A 21,942-nucleotide genomic window follows, 5' to 3' on the forward strand; every position below is an offset into this window, starting at 1 on the left:
CCCCTCCTGCACTGCCATGGCGGCTGCGCGGATGGGCCTCTCATGTGCTCTCACTCCTCTCTCCAGCTGCAGTTGCTGAGGTTTTCTTCCCCTCTTATGAAATATGTTGTCCCATTGCTGACAGGCTCAGCCTTGGCCAGCGGTAGGTCCATCTTGGAGCCAGCTGGCACTGGCTCTGCCGGACACAAGGAAACTTCTCACAGAAGCCACCCCTGCAGCCCCCTGCTACCAAAACTTTGCCACGCAAACCCAATACAGGTTCATGAAGGTCATGAGATGAAGCTTTTCAGGTTAAAGGGAATAGTAACAAAGTGGTAAACAAACACACAGAGACACAAACGTGATAAGCAAAACACTAAGGGAGACAATAAAGCCTATCAAAACCCCTCAAGCACTAAAGGATGGGTCACTAAGAAAGTATGGGTACAGCTTTGAAGAGGGACAGCCAGGGCTTTGTAACTGATAAGGAGAAACAAGATAAACATGATCTTTACTAATATTTCAGGGGGACATGGGGGACAGCGCAAAACCATTAAGGAATGTATAGGGGAAGGGTTATAGGTGAGGAAAAGGGAAGCTTCAGGGAGGGAAAAGGCAGGGGGAACAGGAGGGAGAATAAAAGGTTTGTTAGTATGTAAACAGACACTGGCCAGTACTCACTCTTATCTGCCTTGAGCCCTCTGCCTGATCAATGCAGTCTGTCTTCTTAAGTCCTTTCTTCACCATTTTCTGTGTAATTTCATGCTCTATTCCATGTATGAGTGTTGCAAGGACTAGGTGCTAGAGTATATAGAGCCATGGGTGACTGGGCTCACAGCTCTGTATGCCAGTGGCTGGAGGGACCAGACTGTAAGTCTCTGCATGAGAGAGTTATAAGGGTCAGTAGCTGTGTAGGGGTCTCAGTGTATTTATATTTTGCCCTAATGAATTTAAGTTGATGTCCATGGATGTGTATATGTAATTTACTAGGAAATTTCAAGCTGGACTAGTCAGTGAGAAGGAGGAAAACATGCTTCTGGAAAGGTTTAAAATCTTTATAAGGGAGTGCAGGTTCCTTCTATTAGGCAGGTGGAGGGTTCATGCTGATATTCGGGGGGACCTGTGACTCTGGAGTGTCTGTAGGATGAGTGTGTGAGTGTTGTGTGCTTGCAGCAAGCATCCAGTGGGAGCAGCCAGTGGGCCAGGGACCTGTGGGGCAGATAAGGGTGGCTGGGATCCAGGCAGGGGTGCTGGGCAGGCAGAGGGGCTGTACCAGTGCTCAGGGATCTGTGAGCGTGTGTGTGCTTGTGAACCTGGAGAGTGTGGTGTGTGTGCTGCACTAGTGATCTTCTGCCTCTGCCAGCCCCAGAGGAGGAGGGGAAATGTCTGCCCATACTTTTATGTGAATTTTATGCTTGATTAGTATATGTGAGTCCTGGCAGTGCTTTATGTGGATGTTGTTGAAGGCAGTGCCCTGTATGTGGCCTACCATGTGGCAGCCTGCGTAATTGACCTCTATCATATGCATGCACACTTCTCAGGGTTGCACACTCAGCCTTGCTACTGGCCAAACCTGCAAATGGGAAATCAGCAGTCATGCCTGTCAGCCTAGGATGGAGAGACCCAGGTCTGCAGGCACACCCAGCTCAGCTCCAGCATCCTGGCAGGAAGAAGCCTTGAGTCTCTGAGTCTACTAGTGGCCATGGCTTCACAAAGGCCTTAGGAAAGCACCTGAAGACCCAGTGTCTGGGTCTATTTTCCTTGATCCCTCAAGTTGAGGAATGGCAGCAACGAGGAAAGGGTGACTGAAGAAAGCGCCTGTTACAGCAGGACTTTCTCAATAAACTTTGAAACTTCCAACATGAATATCTGGACTATTAAGACAGTTTAAGGGGAATAAAAAAAAAAAAAGAAAAGAACTAACTTCAGAGACTGGTGAATGGCACCTGTAGATACTCCACAAACTACTGCCAACAGTGACAGTGCCTTGTTTTTCTTTTGTGCTTCTACCACATACAGACTAGGGTGATTGTTTCTGTGATTTCTGTTTTGCAATAAATCAGACATTATTTTCCTTGTCAGCATGCTGACAGAAACAGCATGATGGTACAGAAACAGTGACAAAACAAATTGGCAACAGACACTTAGGTACCTCTGTCAGATATGAAATACACACTATCCAGTAAATAAATCTATTAGTTCTTAGCAACAACAACAACTGACAGTAGGACGAAAACACTCAGACTTCTTGAATAAGTGGGCAAAGCTTTCTGAGAGATCTGCAAAAGGCATTGTCTGCCTTTTGCCTTGGGCTGGACATGGCAGCAAATATGCATAATGAGTATGGGATGGAGGATTATTTATTCCATTACATGGGGCTTTTGGGTCAATTTTTAAACAAACTCAGGAACCAGAGCTGCTATAGGATTTTTTCTGATATTTTCAACAATACAAGTCTTGAGTAGAGCCACATATATCTTACACATTTTTGCTGAACTTTTGTCTCTTATGATGTATAAATACATGTGACCCTGATTAGTATGGTAGTGCTAACAGTAACCCATGGTATGCATCAATGCATTGACATAACTTGTTTTGTTTAGAAAGTCTTCATCTCTGTGATACAGTTGTTATGCAGTAAGCACATTTTGTAATTACTGAGCAGATGTAAATCTCAAAAATATAAACAGACTCCTTGAGAATTTCTTTGTCAACACACATTGGAAACAGACCAAGGAACATTTAGAAGGAAAGCATATATAAACACAAGTGAGACTTTTTTCTTCTGTACTTTTTCATGGAAGGATAGCAGCTAGCAAGAGATGAACACAAGTAAAATACTGTTTCAGTCTATTTTGTCAGGACACAGTGATCCAGCATGTTTACAATGCAAGTAACCAAAAATCTGCAACTTACTGCCTTAAAAACCTAGTACTTTTTTATTCAAAATATTTGTGCCTAGTAGTACAGCACTTATCTGCGATCTAACTGTGATCTGTAATTATTTATAACATTCCCTTTAAGGTAGCAATCTAAATTAAAATTACTAGCTAGAAGGTTTTTTGAAAGAGAAACCCTAAACTCCTTAGAAAATCACAGGCATATTGATATAACTAGTTCATCATACATTTTCTAGCACCCTAAGGCATAGCAAAGTCTTTTTTCTTTTTCCCTTTTTTTTTTTTTTTTTTTTCCAGTTCCGTTTTCATATAGGGTCTCATTGAGCATTTTTCTACTTTTCCAGGAATATAACTCTTTTCACGGTTTCAAATTGTAAGCTTCTATATCAATTTTATTTGATTGTTTATTGATTTCTTGTTTTACGTAAAGGCAATCAAATGTAAATTTTGGGAAGCCACAGGACACTGGTAAGATTTTATATTATATTGCACACAACATTGACTCATTTATTCCCTTATTAACATGAAGTTTTTCTTTATTATCACTTGTAGGAAGGGGTATGATGAAAATCTGTTGCGAATCTCTTGTCTGGCTTGTCACTCAGCAGGGAAATAAATAAACATCTCAAATAACTTTATCTGAGGCATTTTCTTTCATAAACACAATAAAGTACACGTAGAGACATGCAAGCAATGAAATACCAGAACATCTGGTGAACTGCAGGTGGGCCAGGAATATGAAGTAAAAACAGGTGCACAGAAGCAGGTTTTCTGATTCTGAAATTGTATTAGATGCTGGTCGGTTTCTATATATGTGAGGCAATGACCTGCATGATTTCCATGTAGGTTAGAATCAGTCACGTGTCATGTTCAAGAACATATTGTATGAGGGGACAGACCTGCAAAGGAAACAACTATCACATAAAGTTTTAAAATTCATTATATATTTTGATTACAATGTCTGTGGTTGTCCTAATCTCCTCATTCCTTCCCTCTCTTTCCCATAATCTCAATGTTTTATGCAAGTTAAATCTGATGTTGAAAAATTACTGTTTCTCCAGTAACAATACTATTACTTAAAGTGCTTGTACTTCTCCCATTATACTAAAAGTTTTTAGAAATAGTACTCAGGTACAAGTATTGAAGGAATAAAGATAACTCTTAGTAAAAGGATGTTTCAAAAAACAGTAATATTTTTAAGGTTCCAAAACAGGAGATAATGCCTCATTAATATACTCTTTGGTAAATTTGGCCACCAAATTTTATCTGAATCCTTTAGGATTGCAAAATAGGACTGTACACAATATTTCAGGAAAAAGGTATTTCATTTTATATTGTGTATTTTAACCTCTTCTAGAACTCCAAGAAGCAAACTCCTTTCCATGACATCTTACATTGTTTTACTTCTAGGGTCTGTAAGTTGGTGAAGGAGGTTTAAAATTTTCATGTGTCTCATGAATCCATTATTTGTCATTTGCTTTCTACAGCATAGACAATACATACATGCAGATACAGTTTGGCCACCTTATGTACAAAAGTAGCTACTCCTGCTTTTTGTATTTCTGTCTGTGCTCATACTATCTATGTACATTGCTCTAAGCAGTTTAGTGAGAAGAGCACAGAGATATTTCTATACCACATCCTTGGTGTTTGTATGGAGAAGCAGGTTTCAAACTCGGGGTTTAAACTCAATCAAAAAACAGAAAAGAGGCATATGAATTCAAAATACAAAAAAAAACCAAACCCAACGCAAAACAAAACAAAACATATTTACTTAACCTAGTCACTGTTAATTATACAGTTATCAGTTACAAGCACTAGATCAACCACTATGATCAAAGAAACCTGACTGTCTATTGTATGATGACTGCCTTTTGCTTACTCATTTTGCTGGTAGAGGCTTCTACTTTGCTGTTCATTTTGTGCTTACCTTATCAAATAATACATCTGTCTTAATTAACTGTCTTAATACATACAGTTATTCCACTGGTTTTCAATCAGTTCTGCTTCAAATTTCTTTAGTCCTACCGTTTAGAAAATATTTGCATCTCTGCTATAACCCCCAAATTCTTTTATTTTCCCCAAAAAGGACATGAGGAGGCCCTGACTTCCAAAGGAAGCATAGAGATATTTTTGCATTATTACTTCCTAAGGATTATGTTTTCCTCTTGCCTGCCAACAGTCAGTATTATGTCCTCATCTGCCTGATGCTAATAGCTCAAGTTATCCCAGATTTGCTGAGCTTACTAACTAACCCATCTTTAAATTGTTGTACCTACAGTAACTATTAAATAGGCTTCATAGTTGAAGTGGGAACTATCAGAATGGCTTTTTGCCCTTTCACTATTTGTAAGCCATAAACTGAGCATAGTTTGACCTATTTTCAAATAACTGCACATGTATCCACTATACACACAAAGCCTGCAGACCAGCTTTGTTATCTAACACACTTGAAAAATGATGAACACCAAAACAATCATCAGCAAAATCACTGAGCAGTAATCTTATCAACATGGTCACTCTGAAAGTCTATTTTAACCTCAGCATCCCACTAAGAACAATGAAAACGTACTAATTATTATTTATGGCAGTCATGAGCAAAAATGCATGTTATTTAAAGTTGCACATTAGCATTTAAATTAAACTACTTCACTTCTTAAAATACACTTATGGGCCCAAACTTGAATCAGAAGTACAGCTGTTAAACATGCTTTTGGGTTGTCAAGGGAGGAGGATATTGCTGTTGTTACCGAAAATCATAACCAGGAAAACTCCAAACCAAATGATAGTTTAGAAAGCCGACAATGATTTATTCCAGTGCTGGGTGCATGGGGGGTCTTGTCTGCTAACACACACACCAAGCTATTTAGGGGTACACATTATATACAGTAGAGTACTTGCACATTCACAGTACCTTACATATTCATTTTAATTCATGCACAGGATTGGTTACAAGTTTCTCCCTTCTAGTGCAAATTAGTGATTGCAACACCTTATCAGCTTGTCTCCTCTTGCAGGCAGAACTTTTTCACTTGGAGACTTCTTTCTGCGTAATTCACATAATGGTGTTCTTATCATTTTCTGTTGTTTCCCAAGGCTGACTCCCTTGATTAGAAGTCCTTTCAGTCATCAGTTTGGACGACTTGAGGTGGTGGGTACTTGAGCATTAACGACTTGAGAGGGTGGGTCAGCTTGACATAAACTTTGTGCACATTCTTGTTTAACTAAATCAGAGGTTGGTAATTGGGAAGTTTAGGCCACACTGTCAGCTTGCCCTACAAAAAATAAGGAAGGGAGAAGGAAAAGATGACCCATTCTGACAATGCCATTTTTCCTTTGCCCACTGTGTTATGCTACTTCAATTTGCATTTCGGAATCTCTTTAAATATTTTAATATTCATAAATCCTAAAGTATTTCCTTTCCTTCCTCAAGACCCACGCCAGTTTGTGTTATCCTGGCCCTACTGTGCCTGCGTAGTCTCCTGTGAGTCTGACTCGTACCCCAGCCAGTGTGGTTGCTGCCTTCTGGAACACACTGTGAAGGTACACAGGTTACCCCAAACATCTACGCCCAGTAGTACAAAGACCTCGGGGGTGGGGGCAGGTTTTCCTTGCAAAGTGGTTGCATTGCATGTCTGCATCCAGCATTTGTGACAGTTCCAGGTTGTACTGAACTATACGGTGCAGAAACATAAGCTTGATTACTTCTTTGATCTTTTGCTTTCCAGTTAGCTGTAAGAGAAACACTGTCCTTGGTCTTTCTTTTCCTCTCACAGACCACATTAGTTTTCCATTCTCTTCCACCTGCTAAAGAAGTCTATCATCAACTCATTAAGCAGGGAGCTTAAGACAACCCTCTTTAAATCCATATCATCATAGAGAATACTTGTTTGGGGTCCTAGTTCTCACCTAATTTACACCAAATCTATCCAGAATAAACCCAGGGATTTAAACGGAATTAACCCTCATTCAAAATTGTGCAACTCAAGGTCCACCAGGAACCTCAAAATCAAAATCATTCTTACCTTAAATGCACAGGTGTTTGGGGTTTGTTTGTTGTTTTTTTTTTTTTTATTGACCTGGCAGGTTGTTTTCTGCTTTTAGTAACTGTTGTAGATGCTGATGGTCCTACTTAAGATTCCCGATGGAAGCACTTTGCCATGCAAATCACTGACACCTCCACATTTCTCTCAATGACACAAGGTCGTAACTCTAAGGATACAAATCCAGGTGAGAAATCTACAGTTTGCTGTAATTGCAGTTCTGATCATTATACACATCTCTGCCAGGAATTAATTTCATTGTGTTCTCTAAAAGCTGATTATCTAATGACTTAAGGAATGCAAAATTGTTCAGAGCTGTTAGTTTTTAACACAGATAACTTTACTCATGAGCCTGCTTCTAGTCCATTACACAGGTTTTACATGTGATCGGACTTCGGTTGTACTAATTTTTGGCTGGAAAGACTGCAGTTTACCTTTTTCCTCCCTCCTTCCCTCCCTCCTTCCCTCCCTCTGTTTACAATATTGTATTTGGCAATCAAGTATTCTGAATACTAAAGGTTAGTATATCAAGGATAATTATAAGGAAATTGTAGGCAATTATAGGGAAATTTGTGTGAAAGCCAATACAGAATAGCACTTTAGGAAACAGAATTTTTCCAAAGGGCTATGATCGTAAGAATCTATCTTGCAGTATCATAGTAAGGCAAATTATGATCTTTCTTACACTTAGAAAAACTATTTTGTAAATACCTCCCCCCACTCTCCCACCCTCCACCCCCCACCAAGATGTATGTCATGCTGTGCTACAGAAGGTGGAAAATTAGCATTCTAGATGATACCACGGGTTTGGCCCAGTTTGCTATCATTGATACTAACTACATGGTATCTACATATGCAAATCAGAAGTACTAGCTCCAGAGGGTCTGCTCTTCTTATCAGTACACCCCCAAAAGAATGAAGGATTGCATCTATACAGAAAACTGCTCATCTTTGAGCTTAACTATTAAGGAAGATAAACTATCCCTGGTAACTTATCTGAGTATTTTCCTACCAAATGCTCCTTGAGCAAGAATGTAGAACCTTTGTAAAGAGATAATTGAAATGGCCCCATCAAAACATACACGTGAATTGGAGTTAGAAAATACACATGCTAGGAGAGGAACTGTAAAAGAAGCAGTTAAAATTGTGGAATTTATCTTGAACATCAGATATAACAGTGAAGTATGCATGTATGTGAATATTTTCCAGACGCTAACTGGAAATATTATTTAATTTACAGTATCAACTGATCAAACAAGGCCAAGTTGGATGGGGCTTTGAGCAGCCTGGTTTAGTGGAAGGTGTGCCTCTCCATGGCAGGGTGGTTGGAACTGGACGATCTTTAAGATCCCTTCCAACCCAAATCGTTCTATAATTCTATGAAACAAACACATGTAAAATCTAGTCCTCAAAAAGACAGGAACTGTTTTAATAAAATTGCTCTCAATTAGAATGTTAAAATAAAAAATACAGATAAAATAGTTTTAAGATAAATTTTACATTAGGAATTTTTTCTTTTAAATTTTAGATATGAAGAGAAAAATGTTCATAAGTTATTCATTAAGTAAATTACATATATATTTTAGACACAGATCATATTATTTTTTAATCAAGTGATTATAATGTTTACACATATATAAATATTGTATAGGTAATTCTGAGAAGAGTCATGAACTTCCCATGAATACTCTGAAAACAGTAATCACTTTATTCCGCTGTAATTATAAAGAAACTCTGATGTCTTTTCTGGCTCCCAGCTATAAGAGCATATGAACACCTTACAATGTTTAATGATTTTAATTTCAAAACACTGATATGGGAAGAAAATGCTATTCTTCTGTTACAGAGGGGATAAAGGAAGGCTAGGGCATAGCATCTTCACAAAAGTTGCATGGCTTTGTCCCAGCCACACTAGAAATCTGTGAAGCAGCCCGCCATCCTTTATAATGACTAATCACTGGACCACACGTTGTCTCCATCTCCTTGCTTAATGGTTGCATCTCTCTTAGAGTTGGGCTCTCTCTGAGATGAGGATGGACCCCAGAATGTATCGTCACTGCCAGCCTGCTCAGGAGATAACCACAACTCAGACAGCACACTGAGCACTGCTGAAGACCGATCTGCACTGATAGGCACACGAGGAAACACTTTTGCAGCACCTGTCTAAATTACAGCAGGGTCTAGCCTGCAATATTAATTTCTCACTTCGAAAAGAATGAAGAAGCCAGTAAATCTTTCAATGAAACTGAAAGCAGTGCAGCTCTGTTCTACATAAATGTGTGAAGCAGAAGTTCAAAGTTTATCCCTGAATCACAGCCTTACACAAAATCAGCCTGCCACCATGTCAGCATCATATGGTAACACTTTAAACACTTTATTTAAGCATTTCATTTAGGAAACAATTACTGTAAGTTTTTGTCTAATATAATTAATAGGTCAAGCAGCACTTATTAAGTCTTTAGGCATTAATTAACATTTTAAAATTATCACATATGACACATTAATTAGATATCAATCACTTATTAGAACTACTGACATTTAATAAGCATTTTAATTTATACCAAACTATCCTGCTGTACGTATCTTTTCAAACTACAAGTACCTGCAAATAGTACTTCAGGAGTTTAACGTGTTAACTCTTATTTTGTCTTTGTAATTACCATGTACATAGAAACCTGATTTATACCTTATATACTTTAGTCATAAAAGCATATTTGTATCTTTTTAGTTCACTAATAAAAGACAAAAATTTGAATAAAATGCATAGCATGCATATTAAAATAATTTTAAAAGCATCATACAAATGAACAGTATCTTTGACTTCTTTCTCTGTCAGATCTGAACTTCAATCCTCTTCTGATTCTACTATCCTGTCCTGAGGAAGGAAATACAAATGTCCAAGTGTTAATGGCTGACCTCTGTCACCCCTTAATTATGCATTCTTGTATCTTCTTTGATACTTCCCTTGCATAGCTATCTCCTATTGTCAAGATCTTTCCATTAGGCCCTTCAGAGGTATGATCTTTTTCTTGACCTAATAGCACTTATTACCAGTCTATTTTTATAACACTAACTAGGTACTTAGGATGACATATAAAAAACCTACAGGGTGCCCAAACTTTACAAGACTAATGTCCATATTGGCAGCTTGACAAGAACCAGAAAGCTACATTTCTTCTGCACATACTTTTCCATATTTTTCCCCCTAACACACGCACTAACCCATGAGATTCTCATATATTTGCAACTTTACTAAAGAAACAGAAAACACCTCTTTATTAATTAGATGTTTCTTGTCTAATGTACACCTTTGTGATAAATCACGGTGTAATTTTAGACTGTGCAAGTATGGACACTTTCCTAGCTTTCTTTTTTGTACATTGCTTGTAACAGTACTGGTCCGAGACACCAGGGACATGGTGGAATCACCATCCCTGGAGTTATTAAAAAAATGCATAGGCGTGATGCTTATCAACATGGTTTAGTGACGGACTTGGCAGTCCTGGGTTAATGGTTGGACTTTATGATCTCAAAGGTTTTTTCTAACCTAAAAGATTCTGTGATTTGAAAGAAGAAGGCAGCATGGAAGTAACCTGCAGCAGGGGAACATGGGGTGTTTTAAACATGCATTTCCATGAGCTGGCAACATCCTCATTTATCTGCTGCCCCTGTTTTGCTCAGTGATCAGCAACATCTGGTAGTGGGACGTACTTTACAGTGCTATCCGTGTGAAGCTACAGTCAGAGCCACAGAAGAACATGAAAGCATGAGCATGCGAATTTCACCCACAAAGTATGAGACTTGACAGATCTGTAGCACACCTATGATGGCTTAATTGGGCTTGCACAGATAACAAGTAATAAAATCAAGCTCCCCAGATGTTCTGGGAACATACATGAGAGTACCCACACTGTCATCTTTCAAATACAACAAATAATAGTTGTATTAAGATACCAAATGCAAAATAATGTGCTACAATTTCACATTTCCTTGCAGTTCTGACCAAGCCTAAAGGTCAAAGCCTAAACTGGCTTCATGCAAGTACCACACAGTTGTTCTGATGAAAGGAAAAATCAGACCAATGAGGAATTAAAACACCCTCATTCCTCTTTTTTTTCAGGTGGAAAACAGAAAGGCTGTTGACTTGAAGGCTAGATTGCAAGAAGACCTTGCAACACTGAGTCTCAGAACACATATGCTCTTTCTTTAGCCATGTCAGACTTCGGGATCTAAACTGAAGTAGTTTCCTAGCATCTTTCAGTAGTTCATGGAAAATGATGAGCATTACCAATGAATAGTTCAGAGAATAAACAGAACTAATTTCTCAAGTACAATCCAGAGCTCTTAGTTAAATACCTTGACGCCATACAATGCACAAGGAGGATTAAATGGGATTCACAACAGACAGCATGCTGTGCAAGGTTTCTATAACAGAGAAGGTCAAGACTTAAATCCTGCATTTTTGTCAGACCAGGTTTACAACTTACAAACCTCTCCTGCACTAATGCACCTGTGTCTCTCCTTTCAAAATAAAAGGTACTTCTTTCTTGTAAAACACAGAGGTCATGGGATGTTGTTCCTACTATTTAAACGGGATTCAGAATGAAGTGATTCAAATCCACATACATATGTGGCTGTGAGATGCTGAGGAATCTTTTCATTTTGGCATTGTGCTACTTTGCAGAAACAAATGCAGAACTCCTTGGGCTACAGAGAAAAGTGGAATCTCAGTGTCTGCAGTCATCTGCTGAAGGAGAGGACACCTACTTCTTGACCTCATCTGCAAGGACTGTTATAGTGCCTTATAAATCAAAAACTGAATGAAGCCATAACCAGATGTAGCAGCCATGATCAAAACTCATATTTGAAAATTTTAACCACCACTGACCCATCACTTAAGGTGCTTGCTCTTTCCATTGCTATGCATCTGCTTGGAAGAACTCATTGCCTTTTGACATCAGGAGATCCCTATTTTCTTCTTTTTTAAGCCTACATTTAAGACTGATTTGTTTTCATTGACTTTTAACTGACATTAGCTAATTATTAACTCTGCAGGATAGATTAAATTTTAATTTTAATGTCATTGTAAAACACCATGAGCTGCCTCAGCATGATAAGATGCTATAAAAGTTTAAACTGTTGTTATAAGTTAGCCACCTGTTCAAAACGTTAAAAATCTACACATTTAAATCAATCACACCACACTGGATGCCCCATCAAGGCTAATGTTGATAAATTATACTCTTAGCTCTAGCTGATATAGAGTCATTATTCTCCGGAATGGTCATTTTGTAGAGTTTTAGTTGGGATTGCAGTGCCATTTTTCAAAATCCTAAATACACTCCAATGTGTATTTTCCAATTTGCTAAATTGCTCAGAGATTATCCTGGCTAAACAGTACCTATGACGTTCTGTCTGGTGTATGAAACATATGCTGGAGATGTACTGTTCCATAAGGAGTGTTTGGAAGTACTGTGGAATGATGGAAAGGCCTATCTTCATACAGTTCCTGTAATCTCTGGGCCAAATCAGAAGAATTAGATAAAACAACGTATAGAAAAAATCCTATACATTTCTGTCTAAGGAGACAACAGATGAATCTGCAGATTGGAGCAAACGAGATTTCTGTCTTTAGACATGGTATATAGATAGGGAAAAAATCACTTATTCTGGATTTTCTACCTGTAAAACAGGGCTTGTATTTTTCCCATGCCAATCTTGTTTCTTCCATGTGATAAGTTCACTTGGGTAAGTACTATTTCTTATTGAAAGCAGGAGAGTTATTTCTATCACTCCACTAAAAAAAGGCAGCACACTGAGGCTGCATATTTTAGTAGAGTTACTTCTGCAGCCAGGGAACTGACACTACTATCTCCTATTACTCTTGTGCTCGGAAAAAGTTTGTAAGTAAACCAAAAGGCATGGACTTCATCATTTTATTATAACTGAAACAATCTTCAGCAGCCCTGCAGCTGAATGACCTCTTCAGTTCATTCATTATTTTCATTTAGCTGAATATAAATTCTTTCTAACACCACACAAAAAAGCTATATTGTCTGAGACAGGTGACAGCAGACTCTTCAGTTTCTCTTTGTAATACATTCCTGTCAATTCATAGAGCAGGAATTCAGTGAAAGACTCCCCAAAGAGATAAATTTTCAACTTTGTTATTGAGCAGGGAAAAAAAAGTAAAAGAGGATTTAGCTGACTGCATGAGGCTTAGCATGGGTTTACTATTCGTACCCACCTAGGACTGTGCTTCCTGTGTGCAATGTCTGTGCATAGGATGCTAAGAATCTCTGCCCTGACAGTGATTACGAGTATCAGTGTAGCTGCTAGGTGACAGAGGGATCATACACAGGTCCTGAGGCTAAAAGGCATCTGGCTTGCATCCATGCTGATGAAAGTAAGCTTACTCTAGAGGATGCTCCCTGTACCCACATAACAGCTCTGTGCCCTGCATCTCTCAAGGATCTGTGTGTTACTCCTATGAACACAATGTGTAGTTACTACTGTTGTGAATTTTCAACTCAAAGTGTTAAAAAAAAACAAAGTGAAGGCCATAATACATCTTTTTGCCTCTGAATGATGTTCTAACATTGTAACCTACGTGAATATATGTTGCATCTCATGAGGCATCCTACAAATTGTTCAAGCATTATCTTGGGGGAAATGTGTTGGAACGACCCAGAACATGGCAAAGAAAAGAACTATCAAGGAGAAAATAAAATAAAATTCTAGTGTCCAAACTTTATCTGTGGGACTCTTATTCACCAAAATAAGACTTGCCTAATTCTGACCAAAAATCAGCACAGTAAAGCTGGTAGATGATTTAGACAATGTCTGTACTGGGGGGAGCAGGGTTGGGGGGGAAGGATATCTTTAGTACTGAAACACACTTTTTTCCCCTCATACAGGCAAGTCCTTTGGAGTTTTGAAAAACTTGTGTATCTTTAGAATTGTAATTGTCTCTTTTTGCTCAGAATTTCTTCAGTAACTCAGTAATGGAAAGCTGAAATACTGTTTGGCAAGTTTTTTTTCCACAGATGTGTGCGGAATATTTTTCTTCTAGCATTTCTCCACAAAACAATTTTGTGTAAGCTACAAGAGATACCACAACAAAGGGGATTACGGAGACCTGACATTCTGCATCATCTGTCATTTTTGACAAATGTAAAAGCAAGAAAAGAATTCTACATAGAAAATAAGAACATACAAGTCAGAGTTGAGTGAAAGAGCATCACAGACTGGTTCCAGACTCTTTTTCTTTATCTCTGGTTTTGTTTGTCTTTTTTTCTGATTTATCTGCATAGAGTATTTTTTTATTCTGAGTTTTACTTGGATGTAAATTTACCTTCTCTTTTAAAGAAGCAATACAGACCAGCAGCAGCTGTGGAACATCTGCTAGTACAGAAGAGTCATATTAAGTTGTGGAAGGTAGTTTCTGTTAGAGAAAAATATATTGAACAGTCCAAGAGAGGTGAGGCAGATGCTGCTCCATGTCCCCAGGTCTGACCGGTAGTGAGGCTGCAGATGTCTTCTCAGCAGGCATGCACACACCATATATATACATAACCAGCCATACAGATCATAGACAGACACAACACCCCCACAAACATGGACAGCTCCAATGGCCTCATCCTGCTTCCCTCTCTACCTGAGCAGGACAGAGGTCCACAGTGGGAATATCTACATACATATGTAGAGTGTGGATTGCTCCAGCAGCTGGTCTCAGACAATATCCAGTAGCTGCCCTGGATCCTAGTCTCACTAGCTGCTAGCATCTGGATATTCAAGCCTACAAGGCTGCAGTTCCACTCCTATTGCTGATACAGACTGTTGTACAAACACACACAGTTGGTAAGGATTTCCCTGGTCCCAGTAGGCAATTGCCCTGTGCTCTCATATTGCAGCACTATCAAGCCTAGCCAGCTGCAACAAGGCTTTACCATCACATACCAGGTTAACCTCAATAAGTGGTTCCCATGCCTTACCTAGCACAGCCACCAATCCCCCACAAGGTTTCAACAGTTCATCTACTGTCTGTGCTGTTTCTTCATCCTCTTCAGGCCAGTCCACCCTGCTCCTCCTCCATCCAGCTACCTCTCCCATACTCCTCAGTGCTATTTAACTACTTAGCAGGAATGAGCTACAGCAGCACATCATCGATGACAATCGACCTACTGCCTTCAGAGGCAAGGCCACAGCTGCATGTTATCAATGCTAATGGACCCACTGCCTTCATTCCTCTGCACTCTCATACACACAGGCTGGTCTTCAGAGACCCATCTACTTCCTTGCTCCCAGTCACTTCAGTTTGATCCTCTGTAGTGACCCCATGCTCCCTTGCACACCTGCACTTGCTCCAGCTGCTGCACCACAGATGTATGGGCATCTATGACTCCTGGTCTGACTCCAGTAGCTGCACTCACACTCCCATACCCCCTCCTTTCCCCCCAGTCATAGTGGAGAACCCTCACCCAGGAAAGAGTTAGAAAGGAATTTAGTAAGAAGATAAGACACGTGGTGCTGGTCAGGAGCAGAACAGAGCCAGACAGTGTATGGACTAGCTAGCTATTTGAATGCAACCAGCTCTTTTTAGCCCCTTAATGCTCTATTTCTCATATCTGTTCCTCCCCAAATCACCTAAACCCCTCCCTTGCACACTTCTTCCCCCCTCTGCCTCCATTCTTTCCTCATCTAAATATCCCATAATGAGTCCTGTGCCATGCTGAATTGCTCTTCACCTTTATCCCATAATGTGTCCCACAACCCTAGGCAGCAAGCCTACTAGCCTGAATGGTTATCCGAAAGTTGTCCCCAATAACTCTTCACGATAAACATGCCTGGACAATGGGGCTGAGGTTCTGCTGGGACAGCTCTGGGAGGGGCCTGTGCAAGGTGTTTTTCCTCAGCAGTCCTTAGCTGGGGTTCCCATTTGCTCCTCCTATTTCTGTAGATGGGCTTTTGATGAGCTGATGGCCACCTGTGAGGCACCTTGGAGTAGCCAAGCAGGGTATTATTTGGGATCCCCCTCCTGCCACTGTCATTCTGAGCTCTTTTGGGGGTAGGCAGATGAATTTTCTCACATAACCCAACAGTTTTAGTCCTCTATATTAACTTAGTGCTTGCTGGAGACCTTACACCTCCAACTTTCAAAATGTCATTTGATTTAATCGAGTAGTTTCAGTCTCAGTATTTAATTGGGAATAACTGGTTTACTCTCATTCTCTGAAAAAGAGGCATAAATGTGTTCTCTAGCAATGAAGAAACCTTTAAAGTGGTGACCAGACTTCAATTATTTTTTATAACTATGCATTCAGAATCCACATAATTCTTATCTCTTCAGTATCCAAAGATCATGCTGTCTGAGTACTCTTTAATATGATTTTCTTCTCTGAGGTAGAATAATTTATGCCCAAGAACTTCTGCAGAGGTGACAAGAAACGTCTGCTCTCATCTTCCAGCAGAGACTCAAATGCAGCGGCTTGCCCTATGCTCATCAAATGTATACCTTGAGCTCAAGCAGGCGCTGGATGCGTATTTCTGGTATGATTGGAGTGAATATCCTCCCTTTGAATCTGTAGGACCCAGCAGAAATGTTTATCTCCATTCAGACCAAGGAAGCTTCAGCACCTGTAAAACAATTGACTCTGTATTTGCCATACCTTTGGGAAATAAACAACTCTTTACGTCTGCGCACACCTCTCAGCTATCTTTCAGAAAATGTTTCACCTAGCAGAATTTCACAGTCCCATTGGTATCTCAGCTTTTGTGTTACATATACCTGTATTATTTCTTAATTATTACATTTAATGGTAATTGTTTTTTGCTTTGAGACACAGCCTTGGTCCTCTATGTAGTGTACCCATTATCTTTAGAAAAGCATTCAGACTTTCGGAAGGTAAAAAGCAGACAAGAAATACACTGAAAAATCTATTAAAAATTATTTGCCAACATCCATGTAATCAAGACTTGAGGACGAGTACAAACTTCTATGTTTTCTATTGACATTTGCAGAACAAGCTGTGCAGAAATGAAAAACTGAAAATAATGATATGCTATGCAGTAAACTTTGGAAGAACTTTTTGAAAATTATCCATTTAGAATCTAAAAAAATTTCTAATGTGTCCATATTGCTAGCTGAAATCCCTCTCTTATCTGAGTGGTTTGCTGTCTGCTGCTTTTGCAGCAGCACAGAACAAAATACAAATGAGCCTGCATTATCAAAGGACACTAGGAAGTTTAAACATATTTATAGAGAATAAAAAAGAGTTCTTTAGTAAAATTCTGTGTCTATCAGGAGTAATGTTTTCCTTTTTTTTTTTTTTTTTTTTTTTTTTGATAGACCAGAGAGCTTCCAAATATGTATTACAACTGTAAAAATGAATTGGGGGAAAAAAAAAAAAAGTTGTTTCAAGGCTCATCTATTCTGGAGTTTATTTAACCTGTTTTTAAAATAAAATCACTAATACAAATAAATAGCTCCTCTAAGCAGTAGCTGTCTGCTTAATTAGTAAGAAAGAATTTTCCTAAGGGGAATGACTTCTCACCTAAACTGCTGAGGTCCACAATGTAGGGTTCTGCCTCCATTTTAAGTGATTAAGCCTTTATTAAGCCCCATGTGAGCAAAGTGACTAAACCTAGAGAATGATTCATCTCACCCTACATTTTACTTCTGCATATGGTCAATATAAATGCAGCCTGAGCTCAGTTCAAATGCCACATGTAGATATTCATGAAAGAATCACAGAATCCTTTAGGTTGGAAAAGACCTTTAAGACAATCAAGTCCAACCAGTAACCCAGGACTGTCAACTCCACCACTAGACCATGTTCCTAAGTGCCACATCTACACATCTTTTACATACCTCCAGGGACAGGGATTCAAGCACTTCCCTGGACAGCCTGTTCCAGCCCTTGACAACCTTTTCGGTGAAGAATTTTTTCCTGGTGTTCAATCTAAACCTCCCCTGGTGATACTTGAAGCCATTTCCTCTTGTCATGTCGCTTGTTATCTGGAAGAAGAGACTGACCCCCACCTGCCTACATCCTCCTTTCAGGTAGCTGTCAAGAACAATAATGTCCTCCCTGAGACTCTTTTTACCCAGGCTAAACAACCCCAGTTCCCTCAGCTGCTCCTCTTAAGACTCGTGCTCCAGACCCCTCACCAGCTTCATTGCCCGTCTCTGGACACGCTGCAGCACCTCAACATCTGCCTTGTAGCGAGGGCCCCAAAACTGATCACAGTGTTCGAGGTGAGGCCTCAGCAGTGCCGAGTCCAGGGGGACAATCACTTCCCTTGTCCTGCTGGCCACGCTGTTTCTGATACAAGCCAGGATGCTGTTGGCCTCCTTAGCCACCTGGGCACACTGCTGGCTCCTATTCAGCTGGCTGTTGACCAACACTCCCAGGTCCTTTTCTGCCAGGCAGCTTTCCAGCCACTCTGCCCCAAGCCTGTAGTGCTGCCTGGGGTTGCTGTGACCCACGTGCAGGACCTGGCAATTCTCCTTGGGGAACCTCATACAATTGGCCTCAGCCCATCAGTCCAGCCTGCCCAGATCCCTCTGCAGAGCCTTCCTGCCCTCAAACAGATCAACACTCCCCCACAGCTTGGTGTCATCTGCAAACTTACCGAGGGTGCACTCGATCCCCTTGTCCAGACCATTGATAAAGATATTGAACAGGACTGGCCTCAGTACTGAGCCCTGGGGAACATGGCTATGAGCTATATTCCTGTGGGGCTGGCAAATATGGCATGGTACTTTCAGGGAAGGTGTGACTGCAGACAAAGAACCAAAGGTCTTGTGAAAGTATCCAAAGGTGCTCTTAAGCTTTCAAGAGGGCCCTAGAAATGTGTGCTTAGGCAACTTCAAATACCCTCTAGTTTAAGCCTTGGATGAAACTCATCTGAGCTGACCTAGTACAGAGGCTATTACCATGCTGTATGCTCTGTCCTGATATATATTAAATATATTTTTCCTTTACAGTTAAGGAAATAAAATTGTAAAAAGATATATGAATTAAACTTTTCCTCTCTATTAAGCCCTGATTTGGGCCTCAACAGAGTATTCTTTCCAGTTTCAGGCAAGATAGATTAAGGATAAAGGAAAACAGAGCAGAGCTCAGAGGACGGGCACAAGAATGTTGTGGTGCATGGGAAATTTATAGAGAAGGAAAGTTTTGTGAAGGAAAAAATAAAATTAATAAAATTGTATGAATGTAGCGTCTCACTAAAACATTTTTTTCCCATAGATTTTGTTTGGCTTCACAGTCACTGGAATGAAGATAAATTGGCTTAATTGTAAGTGAATAAGTTTTAAATTAAAATGTAGGACTTTTGAAATTGTAAGATTTTGTGCAAAAAAAATGGCCTTGCAAGGAAGTTAATGGGATCTCATTCACTGGACATTTTAAAGTATAGCACTAAAAATACCCTAACATATTTGAGGTGGTTTTGGTTCCAGCAGAATACTTTTTAAAAATACACTTTTTAAAGACATGGCCAGATGGGTGTTTGAGGTCCTTACAATCCATATTTCTGTAGTTTGTGAAATGATTATTTAGCTTTAGCCAGCTTGAAACTAGGGTCCTAGATTCATGCAATCCTCTAAACTGCCCTGACTGTGAATGGCAAGAGAAAGGCAAATCCTGCAAGTGATTCAATCTGATCACAGGCTAGGTGAATCACTGTCTGGAAGGAGCTGTGGCTGTAACTGGATTCACCTGCTGGGAAGTCAGGGTGTTAAAGAGGTGAACAGTGAGATCCTGATCTAAGACAGAGCAGGACTATGTCCCAGATGTGTATCTAGCCCCAGAAAATGGAAATACTCTACAAGCAGATAACACAGACTTAGCTTATATCTGTCTGTTGACTTTAAGGGAGCCCAGACAATTAGCTTAGACTCATTTCTGAAGGTAAGATGAACCTTAAATTTTCTGAGTATAGGAACTTTGCCAGATCACTAACTTTGATAGATCCTGCTTTGTGAAGCTGGATAAACTGATTTCCCAAAAGGACTGAGGACATACTGTATGGCCATAGGTCACTCTTTTAGGACACAGACAGGCAGACTCAGAGGAAATAATTTCACAGAAAACCAGAGACGTGAGACTTCCTAATTTGTGAATGAGTTTATGAAATTGAGGATATATGGATTCAGGACAAAAAATTCTTTACATATTTTTTTCATCATGCACACACATTCTTATCATGATACAGTCTTGACATTAAATATGAAAGTCACAAATGCTCATAGCTTTTTGTAACTTATGTTTCAACATTACATAATGCTATTTTTAGAGCTATCTTAATTTAGCTTTCTAGAATTTTTACATTTAATAAAAATAGATTTATTAATGAAACCTAATAAGGTGTAGATTTTGAGTATTTACTATAACCTAAATGATCTGTAATTCAATAAAAATCCTCATACAGTTAATTGAACAATTAAAACTAATTAATTTGTGTCTGATAAATATGCACACTTCACATACAGTCAGGCATAAATTTTAGGTTGTACTGCCTTCTTTCTTTTTCAAAAGCAGCTTTCAAATGATACAAGTAATTGAGCTTTTGCTACTATATTTTTGCAAGCATAGCCACCGTTTTGAAAGTACAGATTACTTCATTTGAGAGTCATTAGTCATGCCTACAGTTATCTAGATATCTCATAAACTGAGACTAAGCTTTAAAAACCCAGGTAGCTTTGGCTTCCAGGAATTTCTGTCAAAGAGATGAAGAGAAAACTATTCCTTCTTCTGAATAATAGAGGTAATTCTTGAGTCAGTTTTTCTAATGCCCTGGCATAGTGCCTCAGATAACAATGTCTGGAAACAACATAGTAACTCTCTGGAATGCACATGAAGACATTTCAGAGCCAGAGGAAAACTATGAAAATAAAACCATAATTTTCTGTTTCTTCCTAGCGTAGATGATGGAAGAAATAACAAATAAATGTTTCAGCGTATCTGAGATACATGCCAGTTGGCTTTATGACAAAAGACTGGCAATTTCTGCCTTTAGAAACAAACAAACAAAAAGCAGACGTACAAGGGTGGCTGTCCAGTTCCCTTGACTGCACGCATAACATAAGATTAAATATGAATGTACTGGTACAATTAATTCAGACATGTAATTTAATAGATTCTCAACTATTTCTGCCATGGGCTGTATTTATACATGCAATGGCCATCCCAGAGAAGTACTGTACATTCCTCTAAGTAAAATCTACCTTAGATATCCATTGCATCTGCTGAAGTCTTAACACTCCAGTAATAGACCTAAAACGGTGGTTAATTTTATATTTATATGCTTTTCCATGCAAAATTTCATGAACAAAAGCACTTCTGATAAAGAAATTTTGTCAATAGGTAATACGCTAGATTTTGAACCCCAGGTGGAGAACACCAAAGGGAAGTTTATGACAAGTGAGACATATCTTTGATTAGTCTAGTCTTAAACATATGAAACGTAAATGAAATTCGGCAGCCTCAGGATTAAAGGAATGTGTAACTAAGAAGGTTCTTCACCGAATATTTCATCGTTTGGTGTACATAACTATCTCTGATGTTACTTCAGAGGAAGACCCCCACAAGCTGCAAGGAAAAATGTGAACCAAAGGAAAGACAGAAACATTCTGGCTGCCTTTTTTTTTTTTTTTTTTAATGTTCAGACAGGTCAATTACAGTTTTACATTTGTTGCGTTAGAATAACCAGGAATAAAAGCTATCGGCATGTTCTAGCTGTGTTTATTCTTAAGATATTGACTACAGAATCATGTTATTTCAATTAAACCTGATGTTTCAAATAGTATAACTCTGCCTGAGAATATGGCACATATAGGAAGAATGAACAGAGGGAAGAATATATCATCTGCGACCTTTGATTCTCTAGTGTTCTGGCTGATAATGTAGTGGGGTTCCTTTGGGGTCTGTAGGTCGAGAGAATATGAATAAATATATTTTGATGACTCTTTACTTCATGATAGTTGGTATCAAATTATGGGAAGTACCAAGCTA

This window comes from Falco biarmicus, chromosome 2, assembly GCF_023638135.1.
Source record: "Falco biarmicus isolate bFalBia1 chromosome 2, bFalBia1.pri, whole genome shotgun sequence".
Classification (NCBI taxonomy): domain Eukaryota; kingdom Metazoa; phylum Chordata; class Aves; order Falconiformes; family Falconidae; genus Falco; species Falco biarmicus.